General features: G+C 39.9%; 52 non-coding genes across 52 annotated transcripts; all 52 read left to right on the top strand.

Moving 5' to 3' along the window:
- Window positions 1–51: 51 nt before the first annotated feature.
- Window positions 52–133, top strand: Trnas-gcu. Its single transcript has one exon. It is a non-coding gene; the product is annotated as a tRNA-Ser (tRNA).
- Window positions 134–209: 76 nt separating this feature from the next.
- On the top strand, window positions 210–291 carry Trnas-gcu. The gene has a single exon. It is a non-coding gene; the product is annotated as a tRNA-Ser (tRNA).
- A 72-nt stretch (window positions 292–363) lies between these two features.
- Window positions 364–445, top strand: Trnas-gcu. The gene has a single exon. It is a non-coding gene; the product is annotated as a tRNA-Ser (tRNA).
- A 247-nt stretch (window positions 446–692) lies between these two features.
- Trnas-gcu lies at window positions 693–774 on the top strand. Its single transcript has one exon. It is a non-coding gene; the product is annotated as a tRNA-Ser (tRNA).
- A 76-nt stretch (window positions 775–850) lies between these two features.
- Window positions 851–932, top strand: Trnas-gcu. The gene has a single exon. It is a non-coding gene; the product is annotated as a tRNA-Ser (tRNA).
- A 75-nt stretch (window positions 933–1,007) lies between these two features.
- Trnas-gcu lies at window positions 1,008–1,089 on the top strand. The gene has a single exon. It is a non-coding gene; the product is annotated as a tRNA-Ser (tRNA).
- A 76-nt stretch (window positions 1,090–1,165) lies between these two features.
- On the top strand, window positions 1,166–1,247 carry Trnas-gcu. Its single transcript has one exon. It is a non-coding gene; the product is annotated as a tRNA-Ser (tRNA).
- A 75-nt stretch (window positions 1,248–1,322) lies between these two features.
- Trnas-gcu lies at window positions 1,323–1,404 on the top strand. Its single transcript has one exon. It is a non-coding gene; the product is annotated as a tRNA-Ser (tRNA).
- Window positions 1,405–1,479: 75 nt separating this feature from the next.
- Trnas-gcu lies at window positions 1,480–1,561 on the top strand. The gene has a single exon. It is a non-coding gene; the product is annotated as a tRNA-Ser (tRNA).
- Window positions 1,562–1,634: 73 nt separating this feature from the next.
- Window positions 1,635–1,716, top strand: Trnas-gcu. The gene has a single exon. It is a non-coding gene; the product is annotated as a tRNA-Ser (tRNA).
- A 249-nt stretch (window positions 1,717–1,965) lies between these two features.
- Trnas-gcu lies at window positions 1,966–2,045 on the top strand. The gene has a single exon. It is a non-coding gene; the product is annotated as a tRNA-Ser (tRNA).
- Window positions 2,046–2,120: 75 nt separating this feature from the next.
- On the top strand, window positions 2,121–2,202 carry Trnas-gcu. The gene has a single exon. It is a non-coding gene; the product is annotated as a tRNA-Ser (tRNA).
- A 74-nt stretch (window positions 2,203–2,276) lies between these two features.
- Window positions 2,277–2,358, top strand: Trnas-gcu. Its single transcript has one exon. It is a non-coding gene; the product is annotated as a tRNA-Ser (tRNA).
- Window positions 2,359–2,433: 75 nt separating this feature from the next.
- Trnas-gcu lies at window positions 2,434–2,515 on the top strand. Its single transcript has one exon. It is a non-coding gene; the product is annotated as a tRNA-Ser (tRNA).
- A 75-nt stretch (window positions 2,516–2,590) lies between these two features.
- Window positions 2,591–2,672, top strand: Trnas-gcu. The gene has a single exon. It is a non-coding gene; the product is annotated as a tRNA-Ser (tRNA).
- Window positions 2,673–2,747: 75 nt separating this feature from the next.
- Trnas-gcu lies at window positions 2,748–2,829 on the top strand. Its single transcript has one exon. It is a non-coding gene; the product is annotated as a tRNA-Ser (tRNA).
- A 247-nt stretch (window positions 2,830–3,076) lies between these two features.
- Trnas-gcu lies at window positions 3,077–3,158 on the top strand. Its single transcript has one exon. It is a non-coding gene; the product is annotated as a tRNA-Ser (tRNA).
- Window positions 3,159–3,234: 76 nt separating this feature from the next.
- On the top strand, window positions 3,235–3,316 carry Trnas-gcu. Its single transcript has one exon. It is a non-coding gene; the product is annotated as a tRNA-Ser (tRNA).
- A 75-nt stretch (window positions 3,317–3,391) lies between these two features.
- Window positions 3,392–3,473, top strand: Trnas-gcu. The gene has a single exon. It is a non-coding gene; the product is annotated as a tRNA-Ser (tRNA).
- A 74-nt stretch (window positions 3,474–3,547) lies between these two features.
- Trnas-gcu lies at window positions 3,548–3,629 on the top strand. Its single transcript has one exon. It is a non-coding gene; the product is annotated as a tRNA-Ser (tRNA).
- Window positions 3,630–3,704: 75 nt separating this feature from the next.
- Window positions 3,705–3,786, top strand: Trnas-gcu. Its single transcript has one exon. It is a non-coding gene; the product is annotated as a tRNA-Ser (tRNA).
- A 75-nt stretch (window positions 3,787–3,861) lies between these two features.
- Trnas-gcu lies at window positions 3,862–3,946 on the top strand. The gene has a single exon. It is a non-coding gene; the product is annotated as a tRNA-Ser (tRNA).
- Window positions 3,947–4,018: 72 nt separating this feature from the next.
- Window positions 4,019–4,100, top strand: Trnas-gcu. Its single transcript has one exon. It is a non-coding gene; the product is annotated as a tRNA-Ser (tRNA).
- Window positions 4,101–4,175: 75 nt separating this feature from the next.
- Trnas-gcu lies at window positions 4,176–4,257 on the top strand. The gene has a single exon. It is a non-coding gene; the product is annotated as a tRNA-Ser (tRNA).
- Window positions 4,258–4,332: 75 nt separating this feature from the next.
- On the top strand, window positions 4,333–4,414 carry Trnas-gcu. The gene has a single exon. It is a non-coding gene; the product is annotated as a tRNA-Ser (tRNA).
- A 75-nt stretch (window positions 4,415–4,489) lies between these two features.
- Trnas-gcu lies at window positions 4,490–4,571 on the top strand. Its single transcript has one exon. It is a non-coding gene; the product is annotated as a tRNA-Ser (tRNA).
- A 230-nt stretch (window positions 4,572–4,801) lies between these two features.
- Window positions 4,802–4,883, top strand: Trnas-gcu. Its single transcript has one exon. It is a non-coding gene; the product is annotated as a tRNA-Ser (tRNA).
- A 75-nt stretch (window positions 4,884–4,958) lies between these two features.
- Window positions 4,959–5,040, top strand: Trnas-gcu. The gene has a single exon. It is a non-coding gene; the product is annotated as a tRNA-Ser (tRNA).
- A 75-nt stretch (window positions 5,041–5,115) lies between these two features.
- Window positions 5,116–5,197, top strand: Trnas-gcu. Its single transcript has one exon. It is a non-coding gene; the product is annotated as a tRNA-Ser (tRNA).
- Window positions 5,198–5,444: 247 nt separating this feature from the next.
- Trnas-gcu lies at window positions 5,445–5,531 on the top strand. Its single transcript has one exon. It is a non-coding gene; the product is annotated as a tRNA-Ser (tRNA).
- Window positions 5,532–5,602: 71 nt separating this feature from the next.
- On the top strand, window positions 5,603–5,684 carry Trnas-gcu. The gene has a single exon. It is a non-coding gene; the product is annotated as a tRNA-Ser (tRNA).
- A 76-nt stretch (window positions 5,685–5,760) lies between these two features.
- Trnas-gcu lies at window positions 5,761–5,842 on the top strand. Its single transcript has one exon. It is a non-coding gene; the product is annotated as a tRNA-Ser (tRNA).
- Window positions 5,843–6,089: 247 nt separating this feature from the next.
- Trnas-gcu lies at window positions 6,090–6,171 on the top strand. Its single transcript has one exon. It is a non-coding gene; the product is annotated as a tRNA-Ser (tRNA).
- A 74-nt stretch (window positions 6,172–6,245) lies between these two features.
- Trnas-gcu lies at window positions 6,246–6,327 on the top strand. The gene has a single exon. It is a non-coding gene; the product is annotated as a tRNA-Ser (tRNA).
- A 73-nt stretch (window positions 6,328–6,400) lies between these two features.
- On the top strand, window positions 6,401–6,482 carry Trnas-gcu. Its single transcript has one exon. It is a non-coding gene; the product is annotated as a tRNA-Ser (tRNA).
- A 75-nt stretch (window positions 6,483–6,557) lies between these two features.
- Window positions 6,558–6,639, top strand: Trnas-gcu. The gene has a single exon. It is a non-coding gene; the product is annotated as a tRNA-Ser (tRNA).
- A 75-nt stretch (window positions 6,640–6,714) lies between these two features.
- Trnas-gcu lies at window positions 6,715–6,796 on the top strand. The gene has a single exon. It is a non-coding gene; the product is annotated as a tRNA-Ser (tRNA).
- Window positions 6,797–6,871: 75 nt separating this feature from the next.
- Window positions 6,872–6,953, top strand: Trnas-gcu. The gene has a single exon. It is a non-coding gene; the product is annotated as a tRNA-Ser (tRNA).
- Window positions 6,954–7,028: 75 nt separating this feature from the next.
- Window positions 7,029–7,110, top strand: Trnas-gcu. The gene has a single exon. It is a non-coding gene; the product is annotated as a tRNA-Ser (tRNA).
- Window positions 7,111–7,186: 76 nt separating this feature from the next.
- On the top strand, window positions 7,187–7,269 carry Trnas-gcu. Its single transcript has one exon. It is a non-coding gene; the product is annotated as a tRNA-Ser (tRNA).
- A 72-nt stretch (window positions 7,270–7,341) lies between these two features.
- On the top strand, window positions 7,342–7,423 carry Trnas-gcu. The gene has a single exon. It is a non-coding gene; the product is annotated as a tRNA-Ser (tRNA).
- A 75-nt stretch (window positions 7,424–7,498) lies between these two features.
- On the top strand, window positions 7,499–7,580 carry Trnas-gcu. Its single transcript has one exon. It is a non-coding gene; the product is annotated as a tRNA-Ser (tRNA).
- A 75-nt stretch (window positions 7,581–7,655) lies between these two features.
- On the top strand, window positions 7,656–7,737 carry Trnas-gcu. Its single transcript has one exon. It is a non-coding gene; the product is annotated as a tRNA-Ser (tRNA).
- A 75-nt stretch (window positions 7,738–7,812) lies between these two features.
- Window positions 7,813–7,894, top strand: Trnas-gcu. Its single transcript has one exon. It is a non-coding gene; the product is annotated as a tRNA-Ser (tRNA).
- Window positions 7,895–7,970: 76 nt separating this feature from the next.
- Window positions 7,971–8,052, top strand: Trnas-gcu. Its single transcript has one exon. It is a non-coding gene; the product is annotated as a tRNA-Ser (tRNA).
- Window positions 8,053–8,124: 72 nt separating this feature from the next.
- On the top strand, window positions 8,125–8,206 carry Trnas-gcu. The gene has a single exon. It is a non-coding gene; the product is annotated as a tRNA-Ser (tRNA).
- A 247-nt stretch (window positions 8,207–8,453) lies between these two features.
- On the top strand, window positions 8,454–8,535 carry Trnas-gcu. The gene has a single exon. It is a non-coding gene; the product is annotated as a tRNA-Ser (tRNA).
- A 76-nt stretch (window positions 8,536–8,611) lies between these two features.
- Trnas-gcu lies at window positions 8,612–8,693 on the top strand. Its single transcript has one exon. It is a non-coding gene; the product is annotated as a tRNA-Ser (tRNA).
- A 75-nt stretch (window positions 8,694–8,768) lies between these two features.
- Trnas-gcu lies at window positions 8,769–8,850 on the top strand. The gene has a single exon. It is a non-coding gene; the product is annotated as a tRNA-Ser (tRNA).
- Window positions 8,851–8,926: 76 nt separating this feature from the next.
- Trnas-gcu lies at window positions 8,927–9,008 on the top strand. Its single transcript has one exon. It is a non-coding gene; the product is annotated as a tRNA-Ser (tRNA).
- A 74-nt stretch (window positions 9,009–9,082) lies between these two features.
- Trnas-gcu lies at window positions 9,083–9,164 on the top strand. Its single transcript has one exon. It is a non-coding gene; the product is annotated as a tRNA-Ser (tRNA).
- A 75-nt stretch (window positions 9,165–9,239) lies between these two features.
- Window positions 9,240–9,321, top strand: Trnas-gcu. The gene has a single exon. It is a non-coding gene; the product is annotated as a tRNA-Ser (tRNA).
- Window positions 9,322–9,333: the final 12 nt, after the last annotated feature.

Below are 9,333 nucleotides of genomic sequence, written 5' to 3'. Positions count from 1 at the left end.
AATGTTGTGTATAATACAGGCATAATCTATGATAATCTATCAAATGGATATGACGAGGTGGCCGAGTGGTTAAAGCGTTGGACTGCTAATCCAATGTGCTCTGCACGCGTGGGTTCGAATCCCATCCTCGTCGTCAAAGTATTTTTTAGATAAATTAAATGTTGTGTATAATACAGGCATAAATCTATGATAATCTATCAAATGGATATGACGAGGTGGGCGAGTGGTTAAGGCGTTGGACTGCTAATCCAATGTGCTCTGCACGCGTGGGTTCGAATCCCATCCTCGTCGTCAAAACATTTTTAAAGTTTTAAATTCTGTGTATATACAGACATAATATATTATAAGCTATCAAATGGATATGACGAGGTGGGTGAGTGGTTAAGGCGTTGGACTGCTAATCCAATGTGCTCTGCACGCGTGGGTTCGAATCCCATCCTCGTCGTCAAAATATTTTTTAGATCTTTTAAATGTTGTGTATAATACAGGCATAATCTATGATAATCTATCAAATGGATATGACGAGGTGGCCGAGTGGTTAAGGCGTTGGACTGCTAATCCCATCTGGTCTGCACGCCTTGGTTCGAATCCCATCCTGGGATTCAAACCATCCTCGTCGTCAAGACATTTTTAAAAGTTTTAAATTCTGTGTATATACAGACATAATATATTATAAGCTATCAAATGGATATGACGAGGTGGGCGAGTGGTTAAGGCGTTGGACTGCTAATCCAATATGCTCTGCACGCGTGGGTTTGAATCCCATCCTCGTCGTCAAAATATCTTTTTAGATCTTTTAAATGTTGTATATAATACAGACATAATCTGTTATAATCTATCAAATGGATATGACGAGGTGGCCGAGTGGTTAAGGCGTTGGACTGCTAATCCAATGTGCTCTGCACGCGTGGGTTCGAATCCCATCCTCGTCCTCAAAATATTTTTCAGATAAATTAAATGTTGTGTATAATACAGGCATAATCTATGATAATCTATCAAATGGATATGATGAGGTGGCCGAGTGGTTAAGGCGTTGGACTGCTAGTCCAATGTGCTCTGCACGCGTGGGTCCGAATCCCATCCTTGTCGTCAAAATATTTTTTTAGATCTTTTAAATGCTGTGTATAATACAGGCATAATCTATTATAATCTATCAAATGGATATGACGAGGTGGCCGAGTGGTTAAGGCGTTGGACTGCTAATCCAATGTGCTCTGCACCCGTGGGTTCGAATCCCATCCTCGTCGTCAAAATATTTTTTAGATAAATTAAATGTTGTGTATAATACAGGCATAATCTATGATAATCTATCAAATGGATATGACGAGGTGGCCGAGTGGTTAAGGCGTTGGACTGCTAATCCAATGTGCTCTGCACACGTGGGTTCGAATCCCATCCTCGTCGTCAAAATATTTTTTAGATAAATTAAATGTTGTGTATAATACAGACATAATCTATGATAATCTATCAAATGGATATGACGAGATGGCCGAGTGGTTAAGGCGTTGGACTGCTAATCCAATGTGCTCTGCACGCGTGGGTTCGAATCCCATCCTCGTCGTCAAAACTTTTTTAAAAGTTTTAAATTTTGTGTATATACAGACATTATATATTATAAGCTATCAAATGGATATGACGAGGTGGCCGAGTGGTTAAGGCGTTGGACTGCTAATCCAATGTGCTCTGCACACGTGGGTTCGAATCCCATCCTCGTCGTCAAAATATTTTTTAGATCTTTTAAATGTTGTGTATAATACAGGCATAATCTATTATAATCTATCAAATGGATATGACGAGGTGGCTGAGTGGTTAAGGCGTTGGACTGCTAATCCCATCTTATCTGCACGCCTTGGTTCGAATCCCATCGTGGGATTCAAACCATCCTCGTCGTCAAAACATTTTTAAAAGTTTTAAATTTTGTGTATATACAGACATTATATATTATAAGCTATCAAATGGATATGAGGAGGTGGCCCAGTGGTTAAGGCGTTGGACTGCTAATCCAATGTGCTCTGCACGCGTGGGTTCGAATCCCATCCTCGCCGTCAAATTTTTTTTTAGATCTTTTAAATGTTGTGTATAATACGGGCATAATCTATGATAATCTGTCAAATGGATATGAAGAGGTGGCCGAGTGGTTAAGGCGTTGGACTGCTAATCCAATGTGCTCTGCACGCGTGGGTTCGAACCCCATCCTCGTCGTCAAAATATTTTTTTCATCTTTTAAATTCTGTGTATATACAGGCATAATATATTATAAGCTATCAAATGGATATGACGAGGTGGCCGAGTGGTTAAGGCGTTGGACTGCTAATCCAATGTGCTCTGCACGCGTGGGTTCGAATCCCATCCTCGTCGTCAAAATATTTTTTAGATATATTAAATGTTGTGTATAATACAGGCATAATCTATGATAATCTATCAAATGGATATGACGAGGTGGCCGAGTGGTTAAGGCGTTGGACTGCTAATCCAATGTGCTCTGCACACGTGGGTTCGAATCCCATCCTCGTCGTCAAAATATTTTTTAGATAAATTAAATGTTGTGTATAATACAGGCATAATCTATGATAATCTATCAAATGGATATGACGAGATGGCCGAGTGGTTAAGGCGTTGGACTGCTAATCCAATGTGCTCTGCACGCGTGGGTTCGAATCCCATCCTCGTCGTCAAAGTATTTTTTAGATAAATTAAATGTTGTGTATAATACAGTCATAATCTATGATAATCTATCAAATGGATATGACGAGGTGAACGAGTGGTTAAGGCGTTGGACTGCTAATCCAATGTGCTCTGCACGCGTGGGTTCGAATCCCATCCTCGTCGTCAAAATATTTTTTAGATCTTTTAAATGTTGTGTATAATACAGTCATAATCTATTATAATCTATGAAATGGATATGACGAGGTGGCCGAGTGGTTAAGGTGTTGGACTGCTAATCCCATCTGGTCTGCACGCCTTGGTTAGAATCCCATCCTGGGATTCAAACCATCCTCGTCGTCAAAACATTTTTTAAAGTTTTATATTCTGTGTATATACAGACATAATATATTATAATCTATCAAATGGATATGACGAGCTGGCCGAGTGGTTAAGGCGTTGGACTGCTAATCCAATGTGCTCTGCACGCGTGGGTTCGAATCCCATCCTGGTCTTCAAAATATATTTTTAGATCAATTAAATGTTGTGTATAATACAGGCATAATCTATGATAATCTATCAAATGGATATGACGAGGTGGCCGAGTGGTTAAGGCGTTGGACTGCTAATCCAATGTGCTCTACACGCGTGGGTTCGAATCCCATCCTCGTCGTCAAAATATTTTTTAGATCTTTTAAATGTTGTGTATAATACAGGCATAATCTATGATAATCTATCAAATGGATATGACGAGGTGGCCGAGTGGTTAAGGCGTTGGACTGCTAATCCAATGTGCTCTGCACGCGTGGGTTCGAATCCCATCCTCGTCGTCAAAACATTTTTAAAAGTTTTAAATTTTGTGTATATACAGACATTATATATTATAAGCTATAATAATGGATATGACGAGGTGGCCGAGTGGTTAAGGCGTTGGACTGCTTATCCAATGTGCTCTGCACGCGTGGGTTCGAATCCCATCCTCGTCGTCAAAATATTTTTTAGATCTTTTAAATGTTGTGTATAATACAGGCATAATCTATGATAATCTATCAAATGGATATGACGAGGTGGCCGAGTGATTAAGGCGTTGGACTGCTAATCCAATGTGCTCTGCACGCGTGGGTTCGAATCCCATCCTCGTCGTCAAAGTATTTTTTAGATAAATTAAATGTTGTGTATAATACAGGCATAATCTATGATAATCTATCAAATGGATATGACGATGTGGCCGAGTGGTTAAGGCGTTGGACTGCTAATCCAATGTGCTCTGCACGCGTGGGTTCGAATCCCATCCTCGTCGTCAAAATATTTTTTAGATCAATTAAATGTTGTGTATAATACAGGCATAATCTATGATAATCTATCAAATGGATATGACGAGGTGGCCGAGTGGTTAAGGCGTTGGACTGCTAATCCAATGTGCTCTGCACGCGTGGTTTCGAATCCCATCCTCGTCGTCAAAATATTTTTTAGATAAATTAAATGTTGTGTATAATACAGGCATAATCTATGATAATCTATCAAATGGATATGACGAGGTGGGCGAGTGGTTAAGGCGTTGGACTGCTAATCCAATGTGCTCTGCACGCGTGGGTTCGAATCCCATCCTCGTCGTCAAAGTATTTTTTAGATAAATTAAATGTTGTGTATAATACAGGCATAATCTATGATAATCTATCAAATGGATATGACGAGGTGGGCGAGTGGTTAAGGCGTTGGACTGCTAATCCAATGTGCTCTGCACGCGTGGGTTCGAATCCCATTCTCGTCGTCAAAATATTTTTTAGATCAATTAAATGTTGTGTATAACACAGATATAATCTATTATAATCTATCAAATGGATATGACGAGGTGGCCGAGTGGTTAAGGCGTTGGACTGCTAATCCAATGTGCTCTGCACGCGTGGGTTCGAATCCCATCCTCGTCTTCAAAACATTTTTAAAGTTTTAAATTCTGTGTATATACAGACATAATATATTATAAGCTATCAAATGGATATGACGAGGTGGGCGAGTTGTTTAGGCGTTGGACTGCTAATCCAATATGCTCTGCACGCGTGGGTTTGAATCCCATCCTCGTCGTCAAAATATCTTTTCAAATCTTTTAAATTTTGTATATAATACAGGCATAATCTGTTATAATCTATCAAATGGTTATGACGAGGTGGCAGAGTGGTTAAGGCGTTGGACTGCTAATCCAATGTGCTCTGCACGCGTGGGTTCGAATCCCATCCTCGTCGTCAAAATATTTTTTAAATAAATTAAATGTTGTGTATAATACAGGAATAATCTATGATAATCTATCAAATGGATATGTCGAGGTGGCCGAGTGGTTAAGGCGTTGGACTGCTAATCCAATGTGCTCTGCACGCGTGGGTTCGAATCCCATCCTCGTCGTCAAAATATTTTTTAGATAAATTAAATGTTGTGTATAATACAGGCATAATCTATGATAATCTATCAAATGGATATGACGAGGTGGCCGAGTGGTTAAGGCGTTGGACTGCTAATCCAATGTGCTCTGCACGCGTGGGTTCGAATCCCATCCTCGTCGTCAAAATATTTTTTTAGATCTTTTAAATGTTGTGTATAATACAGGCATAATCTATGATAATCTATCAAATGGATATGACGAGGTGGGCGAGTGGTTAAGGCGTTGGACTGCTAATCCCATCTGGTCTGCACGCCTTGGTTCGAATCGCATCCTGGGATTCAAACCATCCTCGTCGTCAAAACATTTTTAAAAGTTTTAAATTCTGTGTATATACAGACATAATATATTATAAGCTATCAAATGGATATGACGATTAGGGCGAGTGGTTAAGGCGTTGGACTGCTAATCCAATGTGCTCTGCACGCGTGGGTTCGAATCCCATCCTCGTCGTCAAAATATTTTTTAGATCTTTTAGATGCTGTGTATAATACAGGCATAATCTATTATAATCTATCAAATGGATATGACGAGGTGGCCGAGTGGTTAAGGCGTTGGACTGCTAATCCAATGTGCTCTGCACGCGTGGGTTCGATTCCCATCCTCGTCGTCAAAATATATTTTTAGATCTTTTAAATGTTGTGTATAATACAGGCATAATCTATGATAATCTATCAAATGTATATGACGAGGTGGCCGAGTGGTTAAGGCGTTGGACTGCTAATCCAATGTGCTCTGCACGCGTGGGTTCGAATCCCATCCTCGTCGTCAAAATATTTTTTAGATCTTTTAAATGTTGTGTATAATACAGGCATAATCTATTATAATCTATCAAATGGATATGACGAGGTGGCTGAGTGGTTAAGGCGTTGGACTGCTAATCCCATCTGGTCTGCACGCCTTGGTTCGAATCCCATCCTGGGATTCAAACCATCCTCGTCGTCAAAATATTTTTAAAAGTTTTAAATTCTGTGTATATACTTACATAATCTATGATAATCTATCAAATGGATATGAAGAGGTGGCCGAGTGGTTAAGGCGTTGGACTGCTAATCCAATGTGCTCTGCACGCGTGGGTTCGAACCCCATCCTCGTCGTCAAAATATTTTTTTCATCTTTTAAATTCTGTGTATATACAGGCATAATATATTATAAGCTATCAAATGGATATGACGAGGTGGCCGAGTGGTTAAGGCGTTGGACTGCTAATCCAATGTGCTCTGCACGCGTGGGTTCGAATCCCATCCTCGTCGTCAAAACATTTTTAAAAGTTTTAAATTTTGTGTATATACAGACATTATATATTATAAGCTATCAAATGGATATGACGAGGTGGCCGAGTGGTTAAGGCGTTGGACTGCTAATCCAATGTGCTCTGCACGCGTGGGTTCGAATCCCATCCTCGTCGTCAAAATATTTTTTAGATCTTTTAAATGTTGTGTATAATACAGGCATAATCTATGATAATCTATCAAATGGATATGACGAGGTGGCCGAGTGGTTAAGGCGTTGGACTGCTAATACAATGTGCTCTGCACGCGTGGGTTCGAATCCCATCCTCGTCGTCAAAGTACTTTTTAGATAAATTAAATATTTTGTATAATACAGGCATAATCTATGATAATCTATCAAATGGATATGACGAGGTGGCCGAGTGGTTAAGGCGTTGGACTGCTAATCCAATGTGCTCTGCACGCGTGGGTTCGAATCCCATCCTCGTCGTCAAAATATTTTTTAGATCAATTAAATGTTGTGTATAATACAGGCATAATCTATGATAATCTATCAAATGGATATGACGAGGTGGCCGAGTGGTTAAGGCGTTGGACTGCTAATCCAATGTGCTCTGCACGCGTGGGTTCGAATCCCATCCTCGTCGTCAAAGTATTTTTTAGATAAATTAAATGTTGTGTATAATACAGGCATAATCTATGATAATCTATCAAATGGATATGACGAGGTGGCCGAGTGGTTAATGCGTTGGACTGCTAATCCAATGTGCTCTGCACGCGTGGGTTCGAATCCCATCCTCGTCGACAAAGTATTTTTTAGATAAATTAAATATTGTGTATAATACAGGCATAAATCTATGATAATCTATCAAATGGATATGACGAGGTGGGCTGAGTGGTTAAGGCGTTGGACTGCTAATCCAATGTGCTCTGCACGCGTGGGTTCGAATCCCATCCTCGTCGTCAAAACATTTTTAAAGTTTTAAATTTTGTGTATATACAGACATAATATATTATAAGCTATCAAATGGATATGACGAGGTGGGCGAGTGGTTAAGGCGTTGGACTGCTAATCCAATGTGCTCTGCACGCGTGGGTTCTAATCCCATCCTCGTCGTCAAAATATTTTTTAGATAAATTAAATGTTGTGTATAATACAGGCATAATCTATGATAATCTATCAAATGGATATGACGAGGTGGCCGAGTGGTTAAGGCGTTGGACTGCTAATCCAATGTGCTCTGCACGCGTGGGTTCGAATCTCATCCTCGTCGTCAAAGTATTTTTTAGATAAATATAATGTTGTGTATAATACAGGCATAATCTATGATAATCTATCAAATGGATATGACGAGGTGGCCGAGTGGTTAAGGCGTTAGACTGCTAATCCAATGTGCTCTGCACGCGTGGGTTCGAATCCCATCCTCGTCGTCAAAATATTTCTTAGATAAATTAAATGTTGTGTATAATACAGGCATAATCTATGATAATCTATCAAATGGATATGACGAGGTGGCCGAGTGGTTAATGCGTTGGACTGCTAATCCAATGTGCTCTGCACGCGTGGGTTCGAATCCCATCCTCGTCGACAAAGTATTTTTTAGATAAATTAAATGTTGTGTATAATACAGGCATAAATCTATGATAATCTATCAAATGGATATGACGAGGTGGGCGAGTGGTTAAGGCGTTGGACTGCTAATCCAATGTGCTCTGCACGCGTGGGTTCGAATCCCATCCTCGTCGTCAAAACATTTTTAAAGTTTTAAATTCTGTGTATATACAGACATAATATATTATAAGCTATCAAATGGATATGACGAGGTGGGCGAGTGGTTTAGGCGTTGGACTGCTAATCCAATGTGCTCTGCACGCGTGGGTTCGAATCCCATCCTCGTCGTCAAAATATTTTTTAGATCAATTAAATGTTGTGTATAATACAGGCATAATCTATGATAATCTATCAAATGGATATGACGAGGTGGCTGAGTGGTTAAGGCGTTGGACTGCTAATTCCATCTGGTCTGCACTCCTTGGTTCGAATCCCATCCTTGGATTCAAACCATCCTTTTTGTCAAAACATTTTTAAAAGTTTTAAATTCTGTGTATATACAGACATAATATATTATAAGCTATCAAATGGATATGACGGGGTGGGCGAGTGGTTAAGGCGTTGGACTGCTAATCCAATGTGCTGTGCACGCGTGGGTTCGAATCCCATCCTCGTCGTCAAAATATCTTTTTAGATCTTTTAAATGTTGTATATAATACAGACATAATCTGTTATAATCTATCAAATGGATATGACGAGGTGGCCGAGTGGTTAAGGCGTTGGACTGCTAATCCAATGTGCTCTGCACGCGTGGGTTCGAATTCCATCCTCGTCCTCAAAATATTTTTCAGATAAATTAAATGTTGTGTATAATACAGGCATAATCTATGATAATCTATCAAATGGATATGACGAGGTGGCCGAGTGGTTAAGGCGTTGGACTGCTAATCCAATGTGCTCTGCACGCGTGGGTTCGAATCCCATCCTCGTCCTCAAAATATTTTTTTAGATCTTTTAAATGTTGTGTATAATACGGGCATAATCTATGATAATCTGTCAAATGGATATGAAGAGGTGGCCGAGTGGTTAAGGCGTTGGACTGCTAATCCAATGTGCTCTGCACGCGTGGGTTCAAACCCCATCCTCGTCGTCAAAATATTTTTTTCATCTTTTAAATTCTGTGTATATACAGGCATAATATATTATAAGCTATCAAATGGATATGACGAGGTGGCCGAGTGGTTAAGGCGTTGGACTGCTAATCCAATGTGCTCTGCACGCGTGGGTTTGAATCCCATCCTCGTCGTCAAAATATTTTTTAGATAAATTCAATGTTGTGTATAATACAGGCATAATCTATGATAATCTATCAAATGGATATGACGAGGTGGCCGAGTGGTTAAGGCGTTGGACTGCTAATCCAATGTGCTCTGCACACGTGGGTTCGAATCCCATCCTCGTCGTCAAAATATTTT

This window comes from Nematostella vectensis, chromosome 5, assembly GCF_932526225.1.
Source record: "Nematostella vectensis chromosome 5, jaNemVect1.1, whole genome shotgun sequence".
NCBI lineage: Eukaryota > Metazoa > Cnidaria > Anthozoa > Actiniaria > Edwardsiidae > Nematostella > Nematostella vectensis.
The sequence above is the reverse complement of the archived record's forward strand: the minus strand, read 5'-3'. Positions and strand labels throughout refer to the sequence as shown.